Source organism: Lepisosteus oculatus, chromosome 9, assembly GCF_040954835.1.
Source record: "Lepisosteus oculatus isolate fLepOcu1 chromosome 9, fLepOcu1.hap2, whole genome shotgun sequence".
Lineage (NCBI taxonomy): Eukaryota > Metazoa > Chordata > Actinopteri > Semionotiformes > Lepisosteidae > Lepisosteus > Lepisosteus oculatus.
Window position 1 is genome coordinate 13,776,947 of NC_090704.1, and position 8,174 is coordinate 13,785,120.

The window sequence follows — 8,174 nt, forward strand, 5'->3', positions numbered from 1 at the left end:
CAGCAAATATCAACAATACCAAGTGGCATGTACAGCACATTGCTTTTAAACTCTGACTATAAACTGATTTAGTAGTTTAAAGGTGTAGCGTTCGCTACAGATCATGTAAAAATCAATATTTTATCATTTAAAAACATATTAAAGCATCCATCCAATTTCTAACCTGTTTATCCAGTAGAGTGTCGCAGGGGACACTGTAGCTTAACACAGCAAATAACGGGCACAAGGCAAGATACACCCTGGATGGGAATCCAGTCATCCTATGTTTCATTTCTATATTAAGCTGCAAGTTAGGGGGAGGCCAAACTCGGTCCATCTTGCCCATTTAGTAATTTATTAGAAGAATGAAGACAAGTTTAAAACACTCCATGCAACAGGTTACTAGTAAAAAACAGATTTCAAACGCCATTTGCTTTTGTATCTTTTTTTTACAGCTCTTTCCCATTATAAATTTAGCTGAAGCCTAGGCAGGGATACAGCCCTTCGATACCACACAGCACAAAACCCTTCTGTTTTATTAAACACTAATAAAGAACTCATCTTGGCGAGAAATGAAATATTTCAGCCCATGGCTGCAGATCCTGATAGAGTTGAGACGTTAGGATATTGAGCATTATTTCAGCCTTGTTGCTTAAGTTGCCATGCATATGGATGATGTTAATAACTTATATTTATATTCAGCACATGCTAGATATCAGATCATCACTGTGCTCTCCAACAGGGACACAAACATTTTACTGCTGAGTGTGAAGCAGCTGAGATAAGAATCATAACCTCCAAGAGTCATGCTTCTCTCCTGGAAAAATGTGTTTTGCTCACTCCATATTAGGGCACAGCTGCTACCCTTAATGCATGAGTTCAAGTACCTCAAAGTCTGACTCATCATCAATTGCAAGTGGAAGGGTAAGATTGGTTGGAACACTGCTACAGAATTGGCAATATTACAGGTGTTGTACCAGCAAAGCAGGTGATGGGTTTTTGAACAAACCTCCTAGTTTATAGGTCAAGTCTCCTAAGGCTGCTTCCCATATTTAATGATAAAAAGGACAAGATACCAGATACAAATGGAAGAAATGTTTCTTCTTCAGGGCTGCTGTGCTAACACTCTAGGACTGGAGGATGAGTCGAACTATCTAGAACAGACTTGGATTAGCTCTTAAAATGGATGGGACACCAGATAAGGATGCCAATTGAAAAACGTTCATTGGAACTCTGTCAAGATCAACACAGGACACATGGAATAGACTATATCTCTACATATGTCTGGCTTGGGAACACCCAGAAAAAACCCATAGCCTCAAGTAAGACATGAAAACATGTCCATATAACAAAAAAACAATATTTGTCAATTTTACACCTTGTGAAAACATTTTGCTCTTCTAATGGGAAAAATAATAAAGGCCAAAAAATATTTTTGAGTGTGAACAGTGTGTTTTAAAGTTTTTATAATGTGGGAAGCTGTTAAACCTTCAGAGCAAACAGATTTAAAATCGTAAGGGTCAGTATTAGGGGTCCTACAGTCTTTATAAGACAAATACCACTGCGGTGCATGTGCAAAACATAGTATTTTTATTGTTTTCTTCCTTTACAAAAATGCTTTACATACCTTATTAAAGAAATATAAAAATAGCCAAATTTGGGGTACCAGCTACTGTAAATATTTCAATACAAGCATATAATTATTTTTACACACTGAAAGCAAAAGGAGTAGTGCTACAGTATATTAAGATCAAGCTTATATTCTTTAATGTTAATCTCTATTTTAACAAGGCAATACTGAACAAAGAGAACAATTTCTGTTCAAGATTTAAGTTGCCAAGAGAGAAACCATCATCTGTCAATGGTTTGTTCCCTGTGTCATACTATGATACAAAATAGTATTAATATCTACAGCACAGATTTATTAACACATATTTGAAGAAAGAAAGCAGCACCCAAAATCTTCAATACATTGTCTGTTAATGCTAAGGAAAGCAGATATTATATCTACAAAAGAAACTTTGCCATTTTTCCCTAATTTGTCAGTGTAGAGAAGATTAATAATACACTTTTATGCACAGGCACTGCTTTTGGAACAAAATCAAGAATTAAATATGTCTGAATATTTTACATATGCATGCTGTTTAATATGATTAAAGAGGAGACAGTACTATTATTAATATTGCTATTAGTACAAGAAAAATTGAGGAACAGCCACTTCACAGTTACGTGCCAGATCTTAATTTGGTTTAAATTGATTAATTCCTTCAACACTGACACTGCTCTTACAGTCCTCACTTGATAAAGGCCATAAAACCTAATCCAGTAAGAACAGAAATTTAGCAGATAACAATATAATCCTACTATTGAGTTTAGCCATCAAAAAAGAGCCAAAGCAGTTTTGAAATAATCCAGGTTCTCAAGTAAAATAATTCAGAGGTGAAAAAACATTCAGAGCAAATCTCCTAATTAGATTTTCTTCAACCACTATATAAAGGGCATCCTTGTTCACATATGACATTCAACCTTTCTAAATCTGCTAAGAGAAACGGATGTATAATCAGCCATCGTAACCAATTAATTTGTTATGGTTCACCAAATGTGGTAGATACGTAAAAGGGCATGCAACAGTATTCAGGAAAATGCCAATCTTTATGAAATAGTTCAGAAACCAAATATAAAATACTTTATTATGTTCTGCAGGAAAAGTGCAAAGACTTTACACTTCAAGCATCAAGATTATATAACCAAAATCTCATACAGTGTATATGTCATGTAAAACTGGGATCCTATAAAGTTTTTAATTCTACCTAGGAGAACAAGCATGTAAAAAGCATGTCAACATACAGTACCTGATTTTACTTTTGTGATGTTTAAATGGGATAAATCCTATGAATATGTATCATATTTAAGTTTATAAAGGTTTAACAGAGAAATAAATACGGAACCATTACTAACACATTGGCTATTTGCAATTTGTTTAACTTCAAAACAAAAGTTTCCCACCCTATTAAGAGACCATTTGTAAATCTTGATGGTTTTAAATCTGTTGAGATCCTGGTTACTTGGGGTGTCCCCCAGGGTTCTGTGCTGGGACTTTTACTGTTTAGAATATGTTGCACATGTTGCCTCTGCCTCTTGGTTAGAGTATTCAAAGTCAGAGATGGGTTTCAATGCTACAGTACATTGGTGACACTCTTGCAGACAAGCAGATAATGCTGTAGGGGTTTCTGCACTTTACAGTTGCGATTTCAATACCGCTCTTGATGGTGCTGGAATAAAACCCATTACTTCAGTTATATTTTATGTTTGACTGTATTTTAAGGGTAAAAATTCCGAGACAAGCAACACTGAGATAGATGGATAAGATGCATTATTTTCTTGTGTTTTTTTGTCAATAAACTTGTTTGAAAAAACAATAAAAACCAAAAACTTGATCTTATTTTCCCCCCTGTGCTGTTATGCAGAATTCAAGATGGAACATCACTATCCCATCTTTTGTCCATTGGCATAGCATTTCCCTTGTGCTATCTGATGCTGAAAAAATCAGACAATACTTACTGTACTTATCTGCTAAGACACTTGACAAGCTTCAGTATGTCTAGAATTCTGTGGCTCTTGTGTCAACAGAATTCTTCTCTGCCTCAACATATAGCATGTCCTATGTAAATTGCACTGGCTCTCTGTGAAAATTACAGTGGATGTTAAGGTTTGTCTGTTTCCATATAAGATGCTAATAATATAAGATCTTACTGTATATCTTCCATATAATATATGATGATATAATATAAGATCCAGTTTACCTAAAGATTTATTTCTGACTATAGTCCAATATTGAATCAGAGATCATCTCATTTTGATCTTCTTATTCTACCTAAGATGAGGTTCCACACAATGGGTGACAGAGCCTACTCTTATGTATGTCCATGAATGTGTAACTCAGTGCCCAATTCCATTACACATTCTGCTACTGTGGACATTTTAAATCTGACCTACTGTATACAACGGAAGGATCTGTTTACTATACCTTTTAATGTATAATAATGCTTTATTTACTTGGTTTTATTTGGTACATTTATTGTGTGATTTTTTTACATCTGTTATACGTTCTTTGCATGTTTGCCCTATACAATTTATAAGTCAAATGACGTTTTTACTACATAGCTGTAATGAATTAAAAAGCAAAAGTCTTGTTGTTTCATGTAAAGCATGATACAGACATCCTTTTCACTGCAGATGGATCAGGAGACAACAATGAAATAAGACTGGAAATCTGTGAGAACAAATTATAGAATCTAGCTGCACTTGTTAGAATGAAATATTTTCCTCAAGCCAGGAATTTAAGTAATAAAAAACAGCTTTCAAAAAGATCAATAGCCACTGTCAGCTACCAAGGTCTGACAGGGGTTGTAAAGGCTTAAAATACATTGCTGCCTTCGTTTTGTTGATAGACTAAAGATGAATTCAATAATGATAAATGTTTTAAGCATATTTATATTTTACTTTCATCACATGGCATACCACCATATACTGTAACCTATGTGTAAACCCCATGGGTGTTTATCATGTCTTAATTCAACCAACTTAATCTCCTGTACAGCTGCAAAGCCTTCTCTGCTTAGACCTGCCAGTTATATTTTCAAGTGTGTCTTCACATGTAACGCCATCAATAACAAAGAATACTCTTAGTTAAAGTATTTTGGTGAACAGAATTATTCACTAACATGCCCATGTACAGTATATGGAGTCTATTCTAATGACATTCTAGAACATTCATTAGATTAATACAGTGACTTGAGCAAAATATCCAACATTTCATAATTTGGGATTTAGCTAAATTAAGGCAATATTTCTTTAATAAACCATTCCATGAAATGTTGAACACTTTGTAATACTGAGGTTTATAATTGTATTTTACAGTGGCCCTGAAAGCAGGACACATTGTTTGATTGATGCAATGCTGACATCAGAGGTTTCATTGAGTAACTAAATCATGGTGCACCCAAAGGCATGTGGAGTGATGAAGGTAAAATGGAGGGGGCGAAGTCAATTGATCACATGGTTCATGAGTGAGGTTGTTGTCACCTCCCTTGCATGAACAGTATAGATGTGTTTTCTGACAAGGCCCAGATCATGACAGGAATTAACGCACACTTACAAATCTGCTTTCTTCAAAGCTTTGCAATGCAGTGTAACATTACTTTCATCCACTGCAAAGAACATGAGACAAGTCGTAGTCAAAAACACGTGAATTGGTCAACTTGTCTGTACGATTGCTAGAAGGAAAAAAAAACTCATCAGGCAACTCCTTGAAGAATCAAAGAAAATCAATATGGACTACATGGATTCACACCTTTTGTTATAAACGCTCAATGGACGATCAAGGTGTTCTTTCATCTGTCATAAATTATTTGCATTTTTCTTAGTTTCTTTCACACATTCTAGAATAATTTATTTCAATGATTCTATTCACTCACTTCATTTACCAAAGGTATCACATTTCTTTTGCACGCTCTGAGTTGTCAAACTTTTGTGACAGAATTTGCTTTCAAATTGTACTGTACAGTCTTCATAAACTATTTTCTGTATCAGTTCTCCTGGGAGGACATTTATGTAGATTACAGTTTCTGGTTGAAATGCTCAAGCATCATAGTAAAGCTGATACAGAATTATCTTGTTCTACAAAAATGTCAAAACACAAGAAGAGTTTCATTCGCTGGTTCTAACCTTAGATAAATAAATCTCACCAGTTCAGATAAAACAGTTTTTTGTGAGGGAAGTAATAGAAAGAAAGGGTTAACAAAGAAGTAAAACTATTATGTTACAGATGCAGAAAGAAAAGAGTACTGTTCCCAATCCCCATAGAAATGTCAAAGTGCTTTATTCACTTTATAAGGATCTTTGAAAACTAGCAACGGATCCTGAAGAACTCTCAAGGGGCATTATTTTTAACAGAATCATTTAAAAATAATGCCTTCTTTTATGGTGATGTATGGTAAAGCTTTGCTCTTACACTTCACAGATTAAGACTCTTTAAAATTTGAGATCCAAAACAAAGTTCAAGGGATCAAATAATTCCCTCAAACTCATACTGTAGTTCATATTTTCCAAATGCAAAATGTTGTCAATTCTACACTGTCAGTCCAAACGTTGCTTTCCTCTCACTTGTTTGAATTACTTACAAATTTACAGTATAGGTCTACAGTATATACTGTACAGTACTGTATCTATTCTGCAATTGCACCTAAACCTGACTTTGTTACATGTTATCTATGAAACTTATAGGGGATGTACCAGATAAAGTAACTATTTGAATACTATCTTTACATTCTCCTCACTTGAGTCTATATTTCAGCTGCTTATCATCTTTTTCGTCAGTTGGCCATTTACTAGCCGAGTCAGCATCACTAAACGCCACTTAGAGAAATGACACTAATTACGTCAATATTGATGAATTGAGTATTTAACATAAGAAGCAAAACCAGAGACTAATGTTAATAAATATTGTATCTGCACACTTAAGTGTCAGAAATTCACCTAAACCCAAGACAAGCGTTGATTCAGTGTGCAACACTTAATAGTGACATTCTCCGTAACAGTATATGATCTAATAGTATCGAGTAGTATCCAAACGCATGGCTTAGGCAACTAATAATAATAAGTCGTATACGGCCTTTATTTCATTTGCAAAACAGAGAATTAAACTATTTTGTTTAGTCTGCACGGAACACAGAGAAATCCTAGGTGATATGCATACCTTTAACTGGGCTGTTAACATCTAAATGATGGGTTTCAAGTCCTTGATTTTATTGATAAATACTCACGCTTTGTTGTCGTACTAGTTTAAATACAAGTAACCGACGCGTGAAATACACTTGAACTTCCGACTGTCTCCTATTATAAACAATGTGAGGAAAGGCAGGTTTTAGTAAACAGCAAATAAAATGCTTAATTAGAAACAAATAAAAAACTAACTTGCTCCGTTTGTGCATTTCTCGTTTAATTCTACTGCTGATAAATATATCGCGGTTTCTGAGTACCTCCCCCCAAAAAGTAGCAACTTTAATCACAGGAGCCACGAGGAAAAACAAAAAAGCGTGAACATGTCATAAAAATCTGTCATTAGAAATTCTTACCTTCTGTGGTGGAAAGGAACCCACTTTCTTCACGTGGAAAAAGCACTAAGCGTGAAGAATCCCAGCAGAATGAGTCTAAAAATCGCAAGCTCCTATTGTTTCCTCTTCGAGGGAAGCATTCTGGTTATTGTTGACCACTAACAGCCCCATGTGTAGTTCGCTTGTCCTTTCCCCTTTCGACAACGGTGGGATGAACACTGCAAATATATACGCCTTTTTTTTTTTTGCTTTGAACGGCTGTTAACCCAGCTCCTGCGTTTCTTGATCAAAGCAGCAACACCATCCCTTAATGATAATGGACAGATCCACTTTTGAATAGCGGATATACAAAACGGAGAACTTGTTTCAGCTGTTATTTCAAAACCTCCACCTCCAACCTCCTTTCCTGTGATAGTGGCTGAGTTTGATCATAGTTCATTCTTTGTTAAGGTAACAGCCACAGACAGTGCGGAAATTTTAAAACCTTCTTTTCACAAAGTAACCATGCTCGGAGACAATAATGTATAATGCATTTTCGTCGTATTTGTCGTGGCAGGAGAATGGCTTAAGATTTTTTTTTCAAGTGACTTTCTTTGCAACCCGTTCTAATTTTCGTGCTCAAGCACCTTTTACGTCTTCATCGATTGCCCCTTTAGCAATGAGCCCAGTTCGCCTTTTCTCTTACTAAAAACAATGGTTAGTGAAGACGACGCAGAGTGTATGTTCATAGCACAGCGGGTGTGAGAAGATGCGGTCCAGTCCAGCTTTCATTTTATTTGTTTGAGCTTAATTTAAAGGTTGAATACTGAGAAGACAGCTTCTGTTTTTGTTTATATAAAATCTGATTCATCAACTGATTCATCAGCGTCATATTATTTTTTTCCCAAGAAAAATAAATACTGAGTACTCGGTTAATTCACGAGGCAGCAGGAACAGACAATTTGTGAATACAGAAACATTTACAATACATGAGAGAGGAGGTGAGTTGTGATTTAGGAGTTTAGGAAACAAATGTGGATGCATAGAACCCAGGAATTAAAAGGTTAAACGGAAACTATCATTCTGAAAAATCTACCTCCT

General features: G+C 35.3%; 1 protein-coding gene across 1 annotated transcript in view; it reads right to left on the reverse strand.

The window, feature by feature from the left end:
- Nucleotides 1–7,821, reverse strand: part of pde4ba (phosphodiesterase 4B, cAMP-specific a) — a 147,721-nt gene extending 139,900 nt beyond the window's left edge. Inside the window, exon 1 of the mRNA XM_006634925.3 lies at nucleotides 7,116–7,821. The gene's annotated coding sequence lies outside the window, so the exon portion shown is untranslated. The remainder of the gene's footprint in view (nucleotides 1–7,115) is intronic.
- Between the last annotated feature and the right edge of the window lie 353 nt (nucleotides 7,822–8,174).